The sequence below is a fragment of the Equus caballus genome, chromosome 22 (genome assembly GCF_041296265.1).
Source record: "Equus caballus isolate H_3958 breed thoroughbred chromosome 22, TB-T2T, whole genome shotgun sequence".
NCBI classification, from domain to species: Eukaryota; Metazoa; Chordata; class Mammalia; order Perissodactyla; family Equidae; genus Equus; species Equus caballus.
In genome coordinates, this window is record NC_091705.1 from 33,656,036 (window position 1) to 33,679,103 (window position 23,068).

Genomic DNA, 23,068 nt, shown 5'->3' on the forward strand with positions numbered 1-23,068 from the left:
TCAGGCAGGCAGGATGGGTCACGGAGAGCCAGGGAAGGGTGTAACTGCCAGGGTGGCACAGCCAATCGTAGACTCTTAGAGACATCCTTGTCTGTGGCAGCTGAGTGCCCACAGCTCAGATTTGGGATACAGAGAGAGAGAAACCTACCTGGAAGGCGGTTTGACAGCCATCTGGGCAGGCACAAGAGGAACAGGGCTTGACCCCAGGCAACGGCAATGGGGAGGAAACAGCACATACTTGAGAGATGCTAAGGAAGTAGAAATGACAGGTGATGGCAATGCCCAGAGAGGCATCTAGGAATATTGGCCATTATTTTTCCAAATTCTCCTGGGGAAAAAAAAAAGTTTCCGCTTTTATTTTCCTGGTGATGGTGAATTTTTAATGTATATTTGCCATCTGCTTCACAACTGAGAGGCAAATATGATCAGCGAAGTGACAAATTTGGTGACATGCCGAGAAGCCCTGTCCCATCCTTAGTCCCACAGCGGGAGAGAGGTGCTGACCAACAGCAGTCTTTCTGCAAGTCGCCTTCGCTACGGTGCCTGCTCACCTCTGCCCGGCCACTGCCCTCCCACGGTAGGTAGCACACCCAGCCCTCACTGTTCCCCCGCAACACCCACGCCCGACTCCAAACAGCAGCGGGGATGTCAGAGGCCGCCGTCAACACTGATATGTGATGGCTAACCAAGAGACTGAAACATGACTTGAATATTCAGTGGCCAGCTCTGCCTCAGAGGCTGTTACCCTGTGTCCATCTCCATCTTCCTCTAGACCCAGGAACATGGGAAAAGACAACCAGTCACCTCTCAGGACCCATCATCCTAGATCCAGGACCCCACAGTTACAGAGCAGGTTGTGGGGTTAACATCCAAATTCCTAAGAGTCACAGTTTCCTGTCACTCTTGCAACAAGAAAAGATGAATATTCTCTGGAAAAAGAAGAGTCAGTATCTAATTTATCTCTTGAATTCGTGAAAGGCCTGGTACAATTAGAGATACGCACATACAGACATACAGAAATATCTTGAAACTTCAAAACACAAACTGATTTCTCTACTTCAATGTCTAAAAAACTATCTTTTCGGTGCATTTCCCCAGGGGCATGAAGTTGGTTATAGCAGTATGAATAGCAGAATAAAGTTTGCATCAGAATAAAGTCTGATTTTCATCTTGCATCCAAACATCTCAGACACAGGTAGACCTAAGACTTCTGAGAATGTGCTCCTCAAGTGGAACTGAATTCCCACCAGAGCCGGCAGGGCCACAATCAAGGCCAGACTGGCTCTGTGTTTAAACCCTAAATTACACCATTGACACGAGGCTTTCAGATCTCACATCCCTTATAGCCTGCCCAAGTGCTTCCTGGGAAAATCTCTCTGACAAGTAAGCTTTGCTCTCCTGGGGGCAACTGGCATCTTCTTTCAGGTTTAAATATGCTTTAGGTAGCCACGTGAGGCCTGTTAACTGGTACTCCTGTCTCCCAAATGAGACAAGAGCTGGAAGACTTGGGTCCAAGGACCTGCTTTGCCACTGTCTATATGAACTTAGACTAGTCATGGAATCATCCTGAGCCAGGAGCTATGGATAACAATAATTGCTAATGTTCACTGAGTTACTGCTACACTGCCGGCTCTGTGCTAACCATTTCACAAGGGTTATTTCAGCCAATCCTCCCAATCTTTCATGATCCCGACTTCACAGGTGAGGAAAAGGAGGCTGGTGAGTGGGAGTGTTGGAAAGTGGAGCCCAAGTGTCCTCAGGTTAGCCCCTGAGCTGCAAAGCCCCACGCAGAAGTTAACAAGCAGCTCGCAATGGGGCTGGTTCATTCGGCCCCTACCACGTGGCAGGCACTGTGATGACCCTGTTGAGAACAAGGAGAGGAAGAGGGCATGGTCTCTGCCTGCAAGGAGGGCTGTGGTAATGAGATAGACCACTGGCGGGAATGGTATTGAGGTGTGTCACAAAGTTTAGGTAGAATTTAGCTAACCTCCCAGCCAGGGCTGAGTGAGGCCACGCCACCCTGCAGGGCACTCACAGGCCATATGTGGCCAGCTCTCCCGCTCATTGCATCTCTGCCCATTGAGGAAAAAAGTCATTAGTGAAATAGGATATATGGCTAGATAGAGAGTTAGATATATTTTATTTATATACATCCCTTTATAAATGTATATGTATAAATATTTACATATATCTCTATCTATGTGGCCCTGTGCCACTGGATTTCTGCTCATACCATGGGGTTCAAATCCATTATAGAAAAAAAATAACGGTGGGGTGCTTGACCGTTGATGCTGGGTAGGCCTCGGCTTTGATCCTCAGTCTGTCTCTTCACAGTTGAGTAACCCTGGGCTGGCCACTTAGCTTCTCTGAGTCTCCTGTGTAAAATGAGAATCGTATGACTCTTATAACCAAAATACCCATCTGCCTGGAAAACTTTGCATTCACTCCTTCTGGTAACAGAACCCCTCCCTCCTGTGGGGAACTCATCCCATAGGATACAGATGGCCCAACCCCTTCCCTCTGTTCCTACCACTGGCAGGAGCACAGGCATCAGGCTTGACCAGCAAAGCACATTCCATCCTCTAGCTGCACTGATAAGTTTCGTGATGAGTAAATGATCCAACTTTCCTCCATCTGAATCCCCCCAGGGCACTTTTTTGAAACTATCAGGAAAGACAGCTACCAGGATCTCTTCTCTGGGATGACAAACTGTACAGGTAACATGAGTGTGTATGGAACCGTCTAGAGAATGAGCTCAACAGAGAGAAAGGGAAGTATAATAAAACCAAGACATAAAGAGGGGGAAAGAATGTCTGCATGTCCTAGTGAAATTACTTGAGCAACTAGATCAAACTATGCCTGAAACCCAAATCATTGTTTAGATTACCTGGGATACATGAACCAATTATATTGCCCTTCTTTTGCTAACTGCAGTCTGAACTGAGTGTGTGACGTTTGCTACACTGTCGACAGCATAGTAGGCAAGTCGGCTGCAAGGATTAAATGAGATCCAATTAAGTGGCAAGGCCACTGTAGACTGCATTTCAGCAAATGCTCCTTCCCTTCCTTTAGTGGCAGGTCTCTTGTCCTGAGGAGATGTGGATGGCATTTGAGAATCAGTAATAACTACAAAATATTTGTAGAAACCTAAACTGCCATCAGGATATTCTCAACAGACAAAACTAAATCATTTCCTTGTAAGAGTAAGACACAAATGTTTAGCCAAATCATCTCTTAATTTCTTGAAATTCTGCTTGAATCCACCTGTTCCAGAAAGCTGCCCCAGACTGTAGACATTTGTGGTTCTTCCAGCCATTCTATAACTATCAAAGACAAAATAACTGTTACATTTTTTATAAGTCAAATTCCTATGTTTCAAATGCAACTTTCCAAGAAACTCTGATTAAATTGCAGCTGTATCTCTCTAGGAAAAAAATTAATCAAAGATAATATTTTACTTTAAAATTCATCAAAATTTTAAAAAACTAAAAGTTAAAGGAAGATTTATATATATAGCAATAAATATAGAGATATAAATATTTATATATATAAATTTATATCGCAATACACATAAATAAAATATATGTATCTATGTAACTCTCTATGTATTCATCTATATATTCTATTACACTCGTGACTTTTTTCATCAAGTTGGAACTATATGCCCCCAGGGGAATAGAAAATTACTGCAAAACATTTTATTTGAAAATGTAGCACACTTTTTAAAAGATTAAACATTCTAAGGTAATTTTGATTTTATATTTTAAAGAATAGGAATGAGTGAAACATTTCTGGAATTACTTTTGATACTTGGACGAATGGTCCATGGAAAGAAAATAATAAGAGGTGAGCTGAGCAGAGCACACATAATAGAAGAGTCCTGGGGCCCATCACGGGATCCCCAACATTCCTCCGGACAGCCCGGTCTTTGGCAGCCCTGCCTCCCTCACCGGCACGAGGTAAAAGTAATTGGCTTTATTGTGGTCAGCTTGGCAGGAAACATAGAAACATAACGGGTAATGATTCAAAATGTAGCAGAGATGAATAAAGGAACACATTCACTGAACCCATAGCCCAGGGAAACTGGCTACTCTGTAAAACAAAGCATCACGTGCTCTATATAATAAACGAGTTCCCTGGGCCACAAAAGCAGAACATTCATCGCTTTAACAGATGTTTACTGGGTCTGGACTGTTTCTCAAGCACCTTGCAGGTGGCTGGAGACTCGGCACAAAGCTATGTGTGGTCCCCGCACTCACGGCGTCTTCAGTCTTCTTGTACAACAAACACACGTACAAATAAATGTATGACGTTGAACTGCAATGGAAGTTTTTACATTTGTATCTGTAAGTTCATGAATGCCTTGTGAGGAACCTCCAATAGGATGAGGTCATTCTATCTATGACCTTTTTTTAAAACAGGTTTATTAAGATATAATTCACATACAATACAATTCATCAATGTAAAATGTGCCATTCATGGGCTTTTAGTATGTTCGCAGGTATGCACAACCATTATGGTAGTTAATTTGAGAACATTTTTATCAGCACAAAGAGAAACCCTGTACTCTTTAGCTATCACCCTCCACTCCCTTCAAACTCCCTCAGCCCTAAGCAACCACTAACACTAGCGACCGTTTCTGTCACTACAAATTGGCCTATTCTGCCAGTTCTTCAATAAGTTTAACATAGAATTACCAAATGGCCCACCAATTCCACTCCTAGGTATATACCCAAAAGAAATAAAAACAGGTGTTCAAACAAAAACTTGTACGTGAAATGCTTATGGCAGCACTGTTCACAATAGCCAAAAGGTGGAAACAACCCAGATGTCCATCAGTGGAAGAAAAGGTACACAAAATGTGGTATATCCATATGATGGAACACTATTCAGCCATAAAAGAGGAACAATATATACCATACCATGGATGAACCTTGAAAACCTTATGCTAAGTGAAATAAATCAGTCACATAAGACCACATATTACATGACTCCATTTATATCTCTTTCCTTTTGACCTGGAAGTTATCTTTCTGTGTCCCTTCTCTTTCAACCCCAGCATCCACCCTTCCTCAGTGTCTCACACCCACCTCCTCCATTCCATCCTCAGGGTCACTCACTGTGGCTTGAACTTTGGTGGCTGCTAACAGCCTCCTTGTTCCCTCGGTCCTGGCTTTCCCTTCCAACCCACTCCATGAATCTGCTGCCAGAGTGGTCTCTCTAAACACGTACCTGGCCAGGTTGACTAAAACCCTTCAGCTGCATTCCCATCTTTAACCTGACTAAAGCAATCCCCTTGGCATCACACACAAACTCCTGGGCCCCATCACCCACCATTCACACAACAGACACCCAGGGATCAGACATTACCAGCTGTGCAAAGCTGCACTCTTTCTTGCACTTCTGTTCCTGCCTCTGTGTGTGCCCTTCCCCCTGCCTGGAACACCTGCCCCTGCCTTCCTTGCCTAGAAATATCACTCCATCTTCCAGACACTGCAAGCCTCTCCGCTCCTCCTCCAACACTGGGCTGTCCAACATCTTCATGACCTTCATGTCCCTCTGGCATCAGAGGACTGTTCCTTGACAAGAGCCAGTGAACCTCTGAAAGACAGGTGCTGGATCTGCTCAGTTCCATATTCTCAGGAACCAGCACCCAGCCTGCCTTGTGTATAGTAGGTTCTCAATGAAAATGTGTTGCAGGAAGAGAGGGAGAAAGGGACAGAGGAAGTGGGGGAGGAATCAATACAAGTATCTCAATAATTTAGGTACCCCTTTTATGAATCAACAAATAACTTGTTGTCTCCGATTCTGGAAGCTTCTGCCCTCTGTAGTTTCCTTCCCAGATTCCCCCAGTCTGAGTAGGAATAAAAGACCAGAGTTGAAAACAATAATAGCAATAACAAGCAAGCCCCCAACACACCCCAGCTCAAGCCCCAACCAGGGTAATAACAGGAAGTCTTGCCTTCCTGGAATCTTGTCCATTTTAGAAGCTTTACCTCCAAACCTACTTGTAAAACAAAACAGGGACAGGCGGAGAAAGGTTAACAGAAAAGCCAAAACTGGAAATGTTACAAAGGTTTTAGGACCTTGATCTTAACCTGCCTCTCAAATCTGTGAGCATTTGGTTTTTTGGCTTCATTTATATTTTCCAGGTTGGTGAGGCCCACTGATGTCTCTTGTTCTCATCTCACCTTTGGAGAAGCCCATGTGGTCTCTAGTCCTGTCAGGCCTTCTTTTCAGGTAAAATGCCATAAATACAGAAATAAGAGAGATCCCATTTGCCCCTAGGGGGTGATGTGATGGTTTACAAATAATTTTAGTTAGTTCTAACTCTCTACGATACTCGGCAAGGAACAAAATAACATGAAATAATAGCAATATGCATGAGCCCAATCAAAGACTTCCTTTTCAAAGATAAAAATGCAAAGGTGTAGTTCACGATGATTGAAAGCAAAAAATAATAAGTAGTGACATTCGAGATTGGTCTTGATCACTCCTAACTGATTTCAAAAATCGCCCCATCACCCTACCATTATAATTTCCTGCTAATTACTACAAGCAATTTTATTAATATACTTTTCAGCCTCATTAAATATTACCTTGGGCCTAACATTAAAAATGATGAGGCTCAGTAATCTTAATGAGCATCCAAGTTTCATCGACCCCTGAAAGCCGAGACAACAGAGAATGAAATGTGTTGCCGAGCTGCTCTGTTCCCCAGGCGTGTAGAAAAGCAACTTCAGAGACATGAAAGAAATGGAATGTGAAGCCCAAAATGAAACCTGACTTGGAAACACACGAGTTTGGCCGGGCCTTCTCCAGGTCCTGTCAATTAAGCGGGAGAGGAAGCGCTCAGGAGGCATTTCAGCCTCATCTCTTCCTCCTTTTTCACCCAGATGTAAACACTGTATCAATCAGCACAATTTTCATTAATATTAAGTCTTTGTTGTGACTCTGACAGATAGAGCTATAGGTGATCACGGGCTGGGCAGAGACAGGCCAACTGGAAATGTGAGATGCTCACTTCTCCAGCAAACAGAAATCCGTGGCTTTCTCTGAAATAGTGGTAGAAGCACGAGGGATAGGCAGTCAGGGACCCAAGGAGATAAATTTTATTTTTCTTTCCTTCCCGGCGTGATCAGAACTGTCTGTATTTCTCAAGCAGCAAGTGAGGCAAGAACAGTGAGACCAGCTTCCCGGTCCTCAAAGTAAATTATTTATCAGGAACTGAATTTACTGCTCTCCTGACTAAACTGTCAAAACCCTCCCGTTTCCAACTGCAGTTGTGCTGTGTGGTCCCAGGATTTCTTATGTCTCCCTTGGCCTCTAGGTTAGAGATGAGCAGGTGATGGTAAATATGAGGTTGGCTTAATAGACTGGCCCAGATTTACTGAATCTCCCTTCAGCCGAGATCTCAGAGAGATTTTTCAACGTGTCTGAGACCAATAAATTGAGCACAATATAAAATCGTTAAATGTTAGAGAGGAAGCTTTAGAATTATCTAACTTAACTCACTATGTGTAGATAAGAAAACTGAAAAGCAGACAGGGGAAATGACTTGGTTGAACAAGAAGAGGCAAATCTTGAACTCTTGGATCCCCACCCATTATACTGCTATTGATACTGTAACCTGAAATGGGGACTCTAACTGGGGATGGAGGCAGAGACAGCTAGCCATACACCAAAGGACTGTGGTTTTCCACTTCCATGGTATAGTCCTGCCCCTGGGACGTGGCTGCCACCAGGAACCACACCTTCCCATCCTTCTACCCACTTGCATTCCACTGCCTCACAGCTGAGTTCAGTCACAGGGATGCATTCAAGCCAATGAAATGGGAGTGAAAGTCATGTATGACACCACTGTTGGACATGATCCACGCAAACATCTGATGCTCCTCCATGCTCTGCCCCATCTGATGGCTGGATCTAGGGGACTCTGAGGTCCTAAGAGCCGGCAGAGGTACAAAACAGAAGGGACCTAGGTCTCCAAATCAACCTATGAGGCAAAGCACTTTAAAGACAAGGCAGTCACACATAGCCTGTTTCTGGAGAGAGAGAGAAAATTGCACAGTGTGAAGCTACTAGAAGTTTGGGGATTTTTGTTACAGCACCTGGCGCTAACCTAACACATATAAGGAACACTTCATAGTTGGAGGGAGTTTCTCAAATACACAAAGCCAAACCTAGGGCCCATGAAAAACTTAGTTATAACAGTAGGAAAACATTTACAAATCAGATAATAAAAATAATAATCTACCAACTTGCCAACTTGCTAATCAGACTCAAATAGATTAATTGTTCCAGGTCTCTGAGGGGAACAGAAGCTAGTAAAGGTTAGCCTTGAACACAAAGTATTTTCACAAAGGAGTTTCTTCCTCAAGTGTCCTATGCCTGATTCTTTTTTCTTAAAAGTGATGACAGAACAAAGTATTGATACACACCACAACTTTGATGGCTCTCCAGGGCATTACGCGGAGGGAAAAAGGCCAATCTCAAAAGGTTACATACTGTCTGATTCCATTTATGTAACATTCTTGAAATGACTAAATTACAGTGATGGAGAACAGATGAGTAGCTGCCACAGGCTAGGGGTGGGGGAAAGTGTGGCTATTAAGCAGGAAGTAACACGAGGGAATTTCTTTGTGCTAATGTGACAGTTCTGCTTCCTGAGTGTGAGGGGATGATCACTTGAATCTACACACACGACAACATTCACAGAACGATATGCCAGAAAGAAGAGGAGGAGGAGGAGGAGGAGGAAACAGTGCATGGGAAAAGTGGGGAAGTCTGAATGAGGTCTACCCAGGAGTTAGTCACTCTCCAGGTTTTGACAATGTACTGTGGTTACGTACGACATTATCTTGGGGGAAGCTGGATAAAGGGTACAGGGAACTCTCTATACTATTTTTGCAACTTGCTGTGCATCTTAAACTATTCAGAGTAAAAAGTTAAAACCTTTTTTGAAAAGTGGTTGTGAAGGCCCTGGGCCATCAAGTTCTGAGTCAGGAACTAGGCCTCGTGCTTGGGCAACATGAGTGTGATAATGGCAGAGAGTTGAAGAGCTAGTTATAGGACTCTCATAATTAACTGCATGGTTATCTGCTTATTCTTTTCCTCCCTTCTAGGACGTAAATGTCAGAAACCAAGTCTCTTCTGTTCCCCACTCAGTGCCTAACCCAGTGTCTGATACACAGCAAGCATTTAGTAAATATCTGTTGCGTGAACAAATGAACAAAGCACCAGGCAAAAAGGAAACGATTACATACGTTTTGCAGAGAAGCAATGGTGTGCAGAGATTTCAGTGCCCTGCCCTGTGCACAGCTGGAGTGTGGCACGGTGGGTGCAAAACATCAGGGCTTCTGGAAGGCCCGATGGCCTTTCCACAGCACCACGTCTCTCAACAGCTCAGATTTTTGGAGGCTGCTTTATCTTAGGAAATAAAAAGAGTAAAAGAGAGAAAAGGGGAAGGAGCAGGAGCACAAGAGAGGAGTGAGAATAAGAACAAGGGCAAGAGAAAGAGACAGTGAGAGAAGGAGGGAGGAAAAGATACGAGAGAGGCAGAGAGAGAGGTCAAGTGAAGACAGCAAGAACAAAGGAGGGAGAATGAAAAGGGAAAGGATGGGAGGTGAAGATGGGGAGGAAGAAGGGAGAGAAAGATGGAAGAGGAGGTGAGGAGAGGAGGATGAGGTAGGAGGAGGGGGAAGGAGGATGGGAGAGGAGGAAGCGGGAAGAGGATGGGGAGGAGGACGGGAGGGGAGGATGGGAGAGGAGGATGGGAGAGGAGGAAGGAGGAAGGAAAGAAAAGAGAAAATGTGCCTCAACACAGAGAGTGCCATTAGGCAAATAGATTTCAAATTTCAACATGGCCACACTCCATAGACTCAGGCCTCTGCTCTGAAATAGTATTGTAATGTGAACAATCTATCATTAAGTAATAAATAATTCATGCAAAACAAGAAAATAGTCAGCAGTGAGATGTAAATTAGGAATAACCAAGGGAAAATGTGCTCCACAACCCACCATGCTCCAGTTTTCAGACTGTGATCAGTGGGACTTTTTATCTTTTGAGAAGGTGCTTCAGTTTGCAATACAACATAATATAATGTGAAATGCAGTGCACCAAGACTGAGAAAAAACTGGGTTGTATTACAGAAACAGCCAAGCCTGTGTAGCCAACAGATCCAAATTTGAATTCAGCCTCTGCCACTTTTCATCTGCGACCGTGGACAAGTTATTTAATTTCTTTGAACGTCAGCATCCTCATCAGCAATACTGGCGCAATAACACACACTTTGCAAGGTTTTTGTGAAGATTCAATGAAATAATCAATACAAATGTCACTAGCACAGTGCCCAGCATGCATTCAGCACTTAACAAGGGCTTCCATGTTCTCCCCAGAAGCTGGACACAAAACAGTGCACACTGTATGATTCTATTCCATGATGTTCTAGAATAGACAAAACATATCTGAGAGAAATGAGATTAATTGTTGCTTGGGAGGAGGTGGACTGAGTGCAAACGAGCACAAGGGAACTTTCTGGGGTGATGGAAATATTCTGTATCTTGATAAGGTTGTACATTTTACAGGAGGGTATGCATTTGTCAAAGCTTATTGAACCATACTTTTAAGGTCTATGTATTTTACAGTTTATAAATTATACCTTAAAACCTTTTTTTAACTATAAAATAAGATCTAAATGTCTAGATATTAGATAACTAGATAGCTTACTCGCTAGATAATTAGAGAGAGACAGAGTAGTCAGTGAAAGTACATAACATAGCACGTGGCTCATGCTAAGGGCTCCTTATTTCTTTATGGAATACTGGAACCAAAATGAACATTCCACTCTTTATCTTCCAGAGACCACCTACTCAACTGTAGGATGGTACAGCCAGTTCTGAAAGTGCCTCCTTTTCTGTTCCTGAATCCTGGTCCCTGACAGTCCCACTCCAGGGACCAGGCAGATGACATCTCCCCACCTTCTTCTCAAGACAGAACCCAGAGGTCTTGACCATCAAACTTTCTCTGTCTCCAGTTGAGCATCTTTAAGTCCTTCACGCTGTTAGTAACATTCAACTCTTCAAAATCTCCTTGGACCATAAGCCCACACGGGCCACCAGAAGTCATCTTTTGAGGATGTGTCCTCATCTAATGCCAAAGAAGGGAAGTCATTTTTAAGAATAATGTTCCACTCAACTAATGGGCTCTGGGCAGCTCTGCTGCTGTGAAGTAGTGTCCACCGTCTTGAGCTCATGCCTTCAGTCTAGAACGCAATAACTGCTCATATCTATTAAGTACTTACTACATGTTCAGTATCGTTCCAGATCTTTACATTCTTTTAGTCCTCACAATAAATCTATAGACAAGTCTATCGTCATCCCCATTTCACAGACGAGATAACAGAACTTCAAGGTATCCCTTTTCAGATCCTACAAAATCCCATCGGCAAATCTGATCTTCACGTCTTTTCCCTACCCTTCACCATACAGGAACTGCCAAGACTCAGAGAGAACAACTCTCGCCTAATATATACAGAACAGGAGGTCAGTTTAAAGCTTGACAGTGGAGCCTTGGATGAACAAAGAGCTGATACACAGAACAACGTGGGTGAAACTAAAAACGTGATACTGAACCAAAGGAGATAAACAGAAAAGAGTAGATATGCACGACTGCATTTCTATGACATTCTAGAAAAAACACATCTCATCTGCAGTGACCAAAATCAGGATATTGGTTGCCTGGGGCTTGGGTAAGAGGCAGGAATGCAAAGGGGCAGGAGGGAAATTTCCAGGTGACAAAAATGTTCTCCAGCATTTGATGCAGGTGTTGGGTACGGGGGAGTGCACATTTGTCAAAAAGCAAACTGTACACTTAGAAAGCGCACATTTTATTGGTTGTGACTAAAGCTGATGTTTTTATGCAGAAACCAAGAAAAGCCTTCAGACCCAACAGTCGTTGCTTTGAATCTCGCTTTGTCTCTTCCTGGCTGGTGACCTGGGGCAAGGCACTTAACTGAGCCTTGGTTTAGGCGGTTGTCAGGGTTGGAAATAATACATGCCAAACTCCTGGGCAAAGAGTAGGTCTTCAATAAACAACAGCTTCTATTATTACCGTTAATTAATAATAATGAGAAATAATAATCTGAATAACGGCTTCAATTCTCTACTTCACTTTGCTGGATAGATCTCGAATGCTAAACGTTCCTTGCTAGTAGCTCCCACTGAAAACCAACACACACTCTTGCAGCATGCAATCATTTAATGTTATGCTAGAAGAGACAATCAAGAATGAATACAAATGTATGTTGATTAAAGAACTCATGTTTATATATGAATATTGGCCGAGGAATCTTAGATTAATTCAAACCTGAACACTACTGACAGTTCCCATTTTCTTTCCAAGCAGTCAGATTTTCAGTCTAAGTAACTCCATGGGGAGATTTCTACCATATTGTTTCCAGGGTGCAATTGCTCTAATAAGATCATTAGGAAAAAAAAAAGAATTCTGGATTCTATAATCCCCTTGTATAAGTTTCTTCCCAAGAGTGTCTTTCTCTTGGGATAAGAGATGGGTCAGCATGGCAAACTTCAAATGTACAGCAATCTGGTTTTGGCGGTTTTTAAAACTAAAGTCTATGAGTTCATCTCCTTGTTTTTTGGTCACTCCCTTTCACATTCAGAAAATTGCTCTGCAGAAAGCTTTTCAGTTCTATTTAGGCTTACAAATAATTTCTCAGGAGCTGGAGCAAAGGTGAATTTGAAAGTTTTCAGATTCTGGGTAGAAGTGAGACTCGCAGCGTGAGGGTGCAGCAGATTGAGCAATAACACTGATTCTACGTGAAACGAACGAAGGTGACCAAGCAGCAATGGGCTCAAAGCTGCAAGGGTGTTAGGCAACCCATCTCTCAGGAAATGCCTCTAACCACCCTTCATTTGGGGAACATCCTTGTCCCACTTTTAGCCAGGCAAAGAGCCACTTCTCTGGCTAACTGCTCTGCTGGTTCGTCCCAGTGTGCTCTCAGTCTTAAAGATCAACCCAACGGCATGAGCTGTCTCCTTTGGGCAGAAATCCCTCAGTACTATTATTCTATAATGAGAGCTGGGGACTCCAGGGCCTTTGAAAGACCTGTGCAAGTCTCCAGAGAAAGAAGGAAGCAGTTATCACCTAGATGGGGGCCACTGAAACATGACTCTTCAACCCAGGACAAGCTTTGCAAGTTCACAGGTGTGATGCTCCATCCCCAGCCCCAGTCAGATCCTAACCGTCCAGAGGTCTCAGGGAATAAACAATCACTAGCTCACAGTCCCACTTGGACTCTTCTGGAAATAAATGTGCTAAGAGTATGATACTTTTGTTTTACGATTTGCCTTTCCTTATACTTACCCCTGAACAACAGCTTTTCAAGAGGCCCAAATAACTTTTCCTAAAAATGACTTCCCTTCTACGGCAGAGACTGCCACCTACCCCATCACCTCTTATTTCTGGGAACAGAGTGAGACCACATTTCCCAGGATCCTTTGCAGTTAGGCAGTTAGGGGCAGCGATGTAACTGAATTCTGGCCAGTGGAATGTAGACAGATACAATAATAGCAATTAGGCCTGGCCCATAAAAAGTTCCCACCTCTGCACCATCCTACACCGTCTCTTTTCCCATCCACCAAATGAATGGAAAGGATTCCACGGATCTAGAGGATGGCAGAGCCCCAAGATGGAAAAATCTTTTGTCCTGAATGACTGTGTGGAACACAGTTCCTCTGTCAACCCACATTGGATGTGGTGAAGGAAACACATTTTTACTAAGACAATGAAATTTTGAATTTGTTTGTTATGAGTTAGTCTGTCCTAACTAACATACCTTCCTCCTCTATAGCTATCACCTCGAAACCTCCATTAAATGATTCCAAATTGAAAAAGAACAACAAAAGGCTGCCAACGTCTAACTTACACAGGACAGATGTCTCTTGATCGAATCTCACCAGAAGTCGGCCTGAGACCTGCTGCTTCGACTCTGAACTGTCTACAGACATCCTCACCGCGTCCTCCCCACAAACATCAAGTTCAAGTGAGTCTCCTAGAAGTCAAGAGCCAACAGGAGCTGGCCGGTGTCAAACAATAAGCCCACATGTCTCAGGCCGCCTCTGGAAACACTTCAATTACTCACCACCTGCTTATTACATGGTTCTCAGTACAGCTTTTTCCACTGTCTCCCAAAGAAAATGTTCATTGGGAAGTGTCAAGATCCGACAGGTGGAAAAATTTCATCTCTCAGTTGAGAAAATAGAAGAGGTTATTTCTAGACTCAGTCATGGTGCTGGAAGCTAGCATATATTACCCTGGCCCCCTCCTGTCTTCACATTTGCCCTTTCCTCTCATGCTGACATGGCTTATCCTCATTGCTGAAGATGATCCTTCTACCCACAGCCAGAACTTCCTCTCCTCCAAGCCACACTCCTGAAGAGCCATGCTCCAGACTGGAGGCATCTCCGAAGGGAAAAACCATCTCCTTCTCTTCTGCATCCTCAGCCCCAAGCTCATAGTAGGTGCACTACTCAGCACAGGCTAGCTGCTGTAGCATAATCTCGACATGTAAATGCTTAAAACAATGAACATTTTCTTTGCACTCATGCAACAGTCCAACATAGATTCATGGACCCAGGCTCCTATGGTTCTACCAAACCCTGCAGCCTCGGAGCCTTATGCAGACAAGGGAAGAGAACAAAAGTCACATGTGGTAGGGATTTATGGGCCAGGCCTGAAAGTGGTATATACACATCATGGTCACCCACATTCCACTGGCCAGACCTCAGTACAGCCCCACATCTAACGACAGGAGGGTCTAGGAACGTGTTCTCACTGTGGCTCATAAGTAAAGAAGAAAAGGATTTTGGTGATCCCATAGCTGTATATGACCCAGTGGGAGAAAAGAATGTCCCCCAGAAGGCAGCTAGCCAGCCTTCAAGGATCTGATCCAAAGATCTGTTGATAGAAAATGAAATTTCCCTGAGCTAGGCAAAAGGGAGATGTTACCTTTGCACAGTTAGCAGGATGATGTACACCAGCCTCAGGCTGATGTAAGGTGGGACTTTCACACAAGCTGGGAGCAAGGTATTGGAGAGGGGACACTCGCGTGTACGCGCAGTGGGCCAGGCAGGTCCTGAGAAGGAGGCCAGCTTGTGTTGTCTCATAGATTCATGCTGGCTGGGACAAGCAGACTCATGGTTTTATGGACAGCCAAAGGGCTCAGAGTAGGGGACCTCTCGCTCTCCAGATGGGGAAACAGGGGTGTCCAGAGAGGTAAAGCAGTTTGCAAGCTGCAGGTCTAGCCAGCAGGAAAGCCAGGACTGGAACTCTGCTCCCTGATTCTACCACTCCCAGTTCACCTTGGCAGTTATCTGTACAACCCTATATCCCCCAAAGTGTGGGTCTTAAAAAAAAAAAGATACTAGCTAGAGTATTCTCTCAGACAAAAGATCTCTGGAAACCATGTTTCTCATCCAGGGATTTTATTCTTCCTAAGTCCCTCCTTCCAAAATCACATAAGCTGCACACGTGGCAGGTGCCTGTATGAGGCACAAGGACAAAGATGCTCACACAACCCATGAAAGTCGGTGTCACCCAGATGGCTTTCTGCTCATGCAAGAAGGACTCAGCTCAATTTTTACCCATAAATGCTTCTTTATTTGTCCCCAGAGGCCTTCCTGTCACCTACAGGAGCAGTTCTCCGCAAGCTCTGTGAATTACAACTCTTTTAGAGGGTATGTTCCAGACAATGAACTTCTTTCCTTCCGTCTTTTAAAATGAGATTAACCCAAGAACATTGCAGAGGCTCCGTGAAAGGCTTCCAATGATAAGCGTTTCTCTAACACTGGTGTGGGAATATCTCCATACTGTTTTCTCAGTCTGAGAAAGCTTGGAAGCTCAAGCTTTGCCTAAAGCAGGACAGTAGACGAACATACTTCATAAGAATTTATCCACCTGGCATTCAAGCCCTCAAGGGCTGTGAGGCCAGAGTTTCCTCCCAGGGTTATTTCTGGCTCTGTCCTTTGAACTCCCACTAAATCACACTTCCTTCTTCTCCACCCACACTGCTCCATTTTCCACCCTCCCCACCTGTGGTCACCTCTACCCTGTTCCATCTGAACTGGGAGAATTGGTAAAGAGTGGGGGAAAGTTAAGGAGGGTGGCACAATCAGGAAGGACCTCGAATTCTAGGGAGAAAGGCTTCATTTTAGTCCACAGCAAAGGTCAGAAAACTACAGCCCAAGGGCCAAATCCGGCCCATCATCTCTTTTTAATAAATAAAGTTTTTTGGAACACAGCCAAGCCCTTTTGTTTACATATTTTCCATGGCTACATTTGTGCCACAACAGAAGAGTTGAGTAATTATGACAGAGACCCTGCGGCCCATAAAACCTAAAATACTTACTATCTGAAACTTTACCGAACTATTTTTTAAGCTGTAAAATTGAGCTGTACAGCAACAGTCAGTCTCTGCTCTAACAAATACTTGTACACACATCCTCATAGCAGTACCATCCACAATAGCCAAAGGGTGGAACCAGCCTAAATATCCATCAAAGGATGAATGGATAGACAAATCGTGTCATATACATACAATGGAATATTATTCAGCCAGGAAAAGGAACAAAGTACTGATACATGCTACAACATGGGGGGACCGCAAACACATTACATTAAGTCAAAAAAGCCAGACACAGAAGGTCACATTCCATACGATTCCATTTATATGAAATATCCAGAATAGGGAAATTCATTAAGACAACGCAGAATGGTGGTTGTCAGTGGCTAGGGGAAGAGAAGAATGGAGAAAAACTACTTAATTGGTACAGGATTTCCTTTTGGGGTGATGAAAAGGCTTTGGAACTAGATAGAGGTGATGGTTGTACAACACTGTGAATGTACTAAATGTCACTCAATGGCTCATTTTAAACTGGTTATTCTATGTTGTGTGAATTTCACCTAAATTTTTTTTTTTTTTTTTGGTGAAGAAGATTATCCCTGAGCTAACATCTGTCCTAATCTTTCTCTATTCCCCAAGCCTCACCACAGCATGGCTTGATGAGTGGTGTGTAGGTCCACACCTGGGATCCAAACCTGCGAACCCTTGGCTGCTGAAGCAGAGCACATAAACCCACCCACTATGTCACTAGGCCAGCCCTCAACTCAATAAAATTTTTAAAACTCAAAAAAAATATATTTTTTTAAAGAAGTCAGTCTCTGAGGATTTTGGAAGAAAGAGCCACACAATCTGAGATGTGCTTCCAGGCGAGAACCTAGCCATACTTACAAACAGGGAAGTCCCCAGATTACTCCTGGGTACGTGGGAAGAGGGCGCCATCATTAACAAAAATTAGAAATAAAGGGGAAGAAGCAAATTAGGAAAGGAGTGCTCAGGTTGCGACCTGTTGACTTTGTATGCCGGAGGGGCACTGGGGGGCAATAATAGCAGGGAGTTACTGATGCTGGACTGGGATTTAGGAGCAAGGTCAAGGCAGGAGAACGAGATGCAGGAGTCATCCTTAGGGTGGTGGTACTGCCATGAGAGGAGAGAGGAGAAAGGACTGGGACAATCATGGGGGAATCCCTGTAATTACAGGGCAGGAGGGGAAAGCAGAGCGAGAAATCATGTAAAAGAAGGTGTCGGCAGAAGATGAGGAGGAGGCCAGGTGAGAAGGGAGCCACAGAAAGGGTGCAGTTGGTGGCACCAAATGCTACAAAAACACAGAGGAGGAGGACTAGTGAAAGGTCACGGGGTTGCAGGGTAGCACGAGAGTTCAAAATCTACCTCCCCATCCTCCACTTTTCCTCTGAGAAGCTCAGGTTGCTAGATCAGTGAGGCCACGCCTAAGGATAAACGCAGACAATGCAGCTTAGCACCCAAAGGGAAAGAAGGCTCCATGGAGAGCAGTGAGCTCTGCCATCCCCTGACCCTCAGCCCCACGTTTGGAAGGACGGCACAGGCAGCCCCCGACACACACGTGGTCCCAACTACTGCCCGGGTCCAAGGCTGAGCTCACTCCCCAAGCACAGGAGGTCTCTAACAACGGCACACTCAGTGTACCCCAGGGCCCCTCAGTGAACACGTCAATCCAGCATGGTCACGGCTTGATGTTACCACTACCTGGCGCCTTTTGGCATCAGCAGCTACTGAGTGGACACTGCTAACACTGTTTCTACTTGCAACAACAAATCCTCTACAATATTACATTGACTTCCAAATGATGACTTTTGGCGTATAATAGCAAATTGATTCCTTAGAAACAGAATGAACTTTACTTGCCATTATTACCATAAGTGGAAACCCAAAAAGGCTTATAATAAATAATATAACCACATTCTATTTATTCACCCTTGATCTCTCCTTTATAGTATTAACTAAAGAGGTAAGCATCACAGAGGAGGAAGAATTATTTCCGGTATGACAAGAAAGGGACTTTGTTATGGGGGGAGGTGCTTAACGAGAAGCAGTGGGATGTCTTTTAGCAAAGGCAAGTTTGTAGTAATGAGTATCAGGCTGACTTTTTTAAATAAGAGCTATTCAGGTGTGAAATGGGCTCCCCCAGAAATGAGGTGGGAGTCCCTCAGCTTCTCTGGGGCCGTAATAATGGGTTAGTCATGTATGACAGTTTGCATAATGGTTACTCCAGTTTGGGAGATTTCAGACAGCCTTCCTGTGATTTATACAATACAGGTTGGGAAAGCATTGCATTTTGCCAGGGAAAATGTTCTGGGGAACCAAGCTCACTGCGGGCTCCTAAGGCGAATACTTGAAGCTAACGTCAGAGTTGGAAGAAGCCCACCAGCTCCAGAATATGCCTAATTTTTTTTTATTGAAGTATAATTGACATACAATATCCTATTAGTTTCAAGTGTACATCATACTGATTCAATATTTATATACACTACAAAATGATCACCACAATAAGTCTAGTTACCATCTGTCACCATATAAAGTTATTACAATATTACTGACTATATTCCCTATGCTGCCCATTACATACCCAGGACTTATTTATCTTATAACTGGAAGTTCGTACCTCTTAATCCCTTCACCTATTTCACCCACCCTCCAACCCCTCCTCCCTCTGGTAATGAGCAGTTTGTTTCCTGTATCTATGAGTCAGTTTCTGTTTTGTTTTGTTTTTTCATTTGTTTGTTTTTTAGATTCCACATATAAGTGAAATCATAGAGTATTTGTCTTTCTCTGACTTATTTTACTTAGCACAATACCCTCTAGGTCCATCCATGTTGTCACAAATGGCAAGAATTCATTCTTTTTTATGGCTGAGTAATATTCCATTGTGTATAAATATATACATACATGTATATATCACATCTTATTTATGCATTCATGTATTGATGGACATAGGTTTCTTCCAAATCCTGGCTATTGTAAATAATCCTGCAAAGAACACAGGGGTGCGTATATCTTTTTGAATTAGTGTTTCTGTTTTCTTCAGATAAATACCCAGAAGTGGAGTTGCTAGATTGTATGGTAGTTCTATTTTTAATTTTTTGAGGATCCTCCATACTATTTTCCACAGTGGCTGTACCAATTTACATTCCCATCAACAGTGTTACAAGGCTTCTGTGTTCTCCACATCCTCGGCAACATTTGTCATTTTTTGTCTTTTTGATAATAGCCATTCTGACCCAGATGAGGTAGAATCTCATTGTGGTTTTGATGTGTGTTTCCCTGGTGATTACTGATGCTGAGCATCTTTCCATGTGCCTGTTGGCCAAATGAAAATCTTCTTTAAGGTCTGTTCAGGCCCTTTGCCTATTTTTTAATCAAGTTTGTTTTTTTGATATTAAGCTGTATATGTTCTTTATATCTTTTGGATATTAACTGCTTATTGGATGTATGATTTGCAAATATCTTCTCCCATTCAGTAGGTTGCCTTTTCATTTTGTTGATGATTTCCTTCACAGTACAAAAGCTTTTTAGTTAGATGTAGTCCCATTTGTTTATGTTTGCTTCTGTTGCCCTTAGAACACGCCTTCTTAAAAAAGGTTTCAGAAAAACCTTCAGCCAAGAAGTGACCAACAGGCAGCATATTAGCCAAATCTGGCCTACGGATGTGTTTTAATGGCTCTGCCTGGTTTCTCTGTGTTTGTATTTTTTAAATATCTGAATCTGTTCCCAGCTCTCCAACTTGAGAGATGTAGTGGATGCTGCCCGTGCACTGCCCAGACCCCCTTCACCAGGAAGGGACCATCTCCCAGATGTGAATGGCTCACGGCTGCCCCGTTCTCCAAAGAATTGCCCTCCACGACCCACCTCCACCACAGACCAGTGGCCCATGACTGACAAATACAAGGGTGTGCAGGGGAACGAAAGACCTCCCCACCTCGCCTCAAGGTGGGACCAAGTTTGATGCAGTTTGTGCTCCAGAGCCCCCTGTAGGGTCAGGCTGAAGCTAGACGCCAGCCAAGGCCACGTCCTTGCTTATTAGCTCCTACCCTACAGGTCCTACTGCCTTTACTTCCCTTCTCCTGAGAGCAGTGGCCAAGTGTGGTCCCCAGACCAACAACCTCAGCATCTTGTGGGAACTTGTTAGATGCACAAATCTCAAGCCCCACTGGAGACTCTCCAAATCAGAAACTCCAGGGTTGGCGCCCATCAATATGTATTTAAACATGTCATCCCAGTGATTCACGTGTACGTGTATGCCAGAGTTTCAGAGCCACGGCCTCAGACTATGCTCTCCATTAAATTACTTTCATGTGGGCCCCCATCTTGGGTTCTGCTTCTAGGGAATCCAACCCAAAACAGGAAAGTTCACATTGAAAAACCTGCTCTTTCCAGCTCCTCTTGAAAATTCCTTCTTTCCCACAGGGAAGCAATCAGCTTGACCAGGAAGGGCTGCTGCCCCACTGACACGGATCGCCTTAGATTGACACCTGGCCTACCTCATGCAGACTGGCCTAGCCTGTGTGGGCCAGTCTGGACATCTGACCTAGTGCTCTAGACTGCGAGCTCCTTGAGATCAAGGCTTGCCCTTCTCATCTCTGGAGCCGCACAGGCTGGCATACAGCTGCCACTCATCTATTTCTCTTGAGTTGACGGGAAACTGAACCAACCCTGACTGTTGAAACTGGCCAACATTTCCAAGACACAGAGGCAAAATTTAGGCAATTAAGAACCCAAGAAACAATCCCGGCAACAAATTAATATAATGACCTTATAGACATTATAGTTATGCATTGGCCATAATTATGTAGGGATGTAATATGCAGGAGAAATTAGTTGCAGATTCACCTGGTAGTCATCCTAAGCCCCGAAGCCCGCAGATTAATCACCCTTGTAATTTTATCCCAGTCCATGTAATTGCAGATGCCATCTTTACTCATTTAGCATCTAATTCCTCAAAGCAGGTTTGCAGGCCTCTGACACATGGTTCAAATATTCGCATTGTCTCCTTAGCCCAGAGAGACATTTTTTATTAAAGAATCAAGCTGAATGTGAAATAAAACAAACAACATAAAATCTGGCTGCAGACCTGAGCTCTGGGATAAAAAGAAAAAAATCATTTCCAACCCAGCACTAGCTGGCCGCTCTCAAATTACCCATGTAGAAAATTGCCCAAACTTTTCTACCCAAACTGCATTTGTTTCTGATTTTAAACTAAGTTCCGTTCCTAATTTTTCTTCCTTTCTCCAAAGCTTCTATCTTTAGGAAATACGGAGTCCGAGTTCTATAATTTGCACTTCATTTGAACACTAATGAAAAGAAATGCTCTTCCCCTTCAAACTACTTCCTCAGTCAATTAAACAAATCCTCTAAGTGGAGTGTGCGAAGTGATTTGTGTCCAAGAACTTAATTAGTACTTAATTCTGGAATTTGTATCTCCTTAAACCCACATCCTTTTAAGTTTCCGCCAAGCTCAAAAAATGGCCCAGGTGTGGTCCCTTCCCATAGGATCAAGGCAGGAGCGGATTTGAAGAAGCCAAGGTAATAAACGACCATCTGTGTGTTCAAAAAGGCAACAGCCTACAGCTTTAGAACCCAGGAAGCCTTTTTGCCACCAACGAAGGTCCTTTCAAGTCCCCAAAAAGGACCGGAGCAAACAGCACTTGCTTACTTTGCAAAATAACAGCTGTTTTATTGTAAAGGGAATCCATGCTCATTGAAGAAAAACTGGGGGGAAATACAGCATAATATAAAGGGGAAAATAAAATCAGCTACACAGTGATAACTACTCAACACAGACTTCTGTTTTTAATATTGAACATATAATGGAGGTATTATATTGTACATTATATTTTGTGTCCACTTCTCTCATTCCTCCCACTTGTATAACATTTTCCCGTGTTCAAAACTGTTTGCATATGTCTCTTTCTTATTCCAGAGAGAATAAGAACTTAGTGAGGTTGCCTTCAGATGCTTCTGGGCTGTTCCTCTAGATGATGCATTCTCAAATTGGGGGCAGGGAGAGACGAAGAAAAATACCTAATTCTTACGTATAAAGAATATACATATATACACACACACACGTGCGTGCGCGCACACACACACACACACACACACACATACAGTATATCTGTGGTATTAAAATTTTATGGAGGAGTAGCAATTAGGGGAAAAAATGTCTGAAAGGCTCCTTAGGGGGGCGATCATGAAAAAAGGCTGAGAAACTGCAGTAGATGACTATAATATAATTGACTTTACCGATCCTTTTAATAAAAACGTGCCAACACACATTTAAACTATTGCTTGCTATTAGACTGTTAACTAAAAGCAAAAACTAAACAAAATTGTATAACGTCTGTTAATGACCATATGTTCTTTTTCAGTGTAAAAGATATGTTTCCCTATGGTTTGACTCTCCAACAATCTGAGTCATTAAACCCGGGAGAATGAAACTGATCTACTTGTTGGCAATCTGCATACGGGACTCCCCAAGTCTCACATGTCCATCACTTAACTCAACTCTGCCGGAAGGAAAGTAACATTGAGCAAGCCCTCACATAATCCTCAGTAAGACACGAGGAAGTTGGCTTGTGCATTTATTCAAACTTTTACTTAGGTTCTTGCTCAAAGTC

General features: G+C 43.4%; 1 protein-coding gene and 1 long non-coding RNA gene across 18 annotated transcripts in view; one reads left to right on the forward strand and one right to left on the reverse strand.

The window, feature by feature from the left end:
- PTPRT (protein tyrosine phosphatase receptor type T) overlaps positions 1-23,068 on the reverse strand; it is a 1,024,383-nt gene that overhangs the window by 898,646 nt on the left and 102,669 nt on the right. The gene's annotated exons all lie outside the window — the stretch shown is intronic.
- Positions 13,553-16,319, forward strand: LOC111770010 (uncharacterized). The gene is made up of 2 exons (XR_011430838.1): positions 13,553-13,777; positions 13,872-16,319. It is a non-coding gene; the product is annotated as an uncharacterized lncRNA (long non-coding RNA).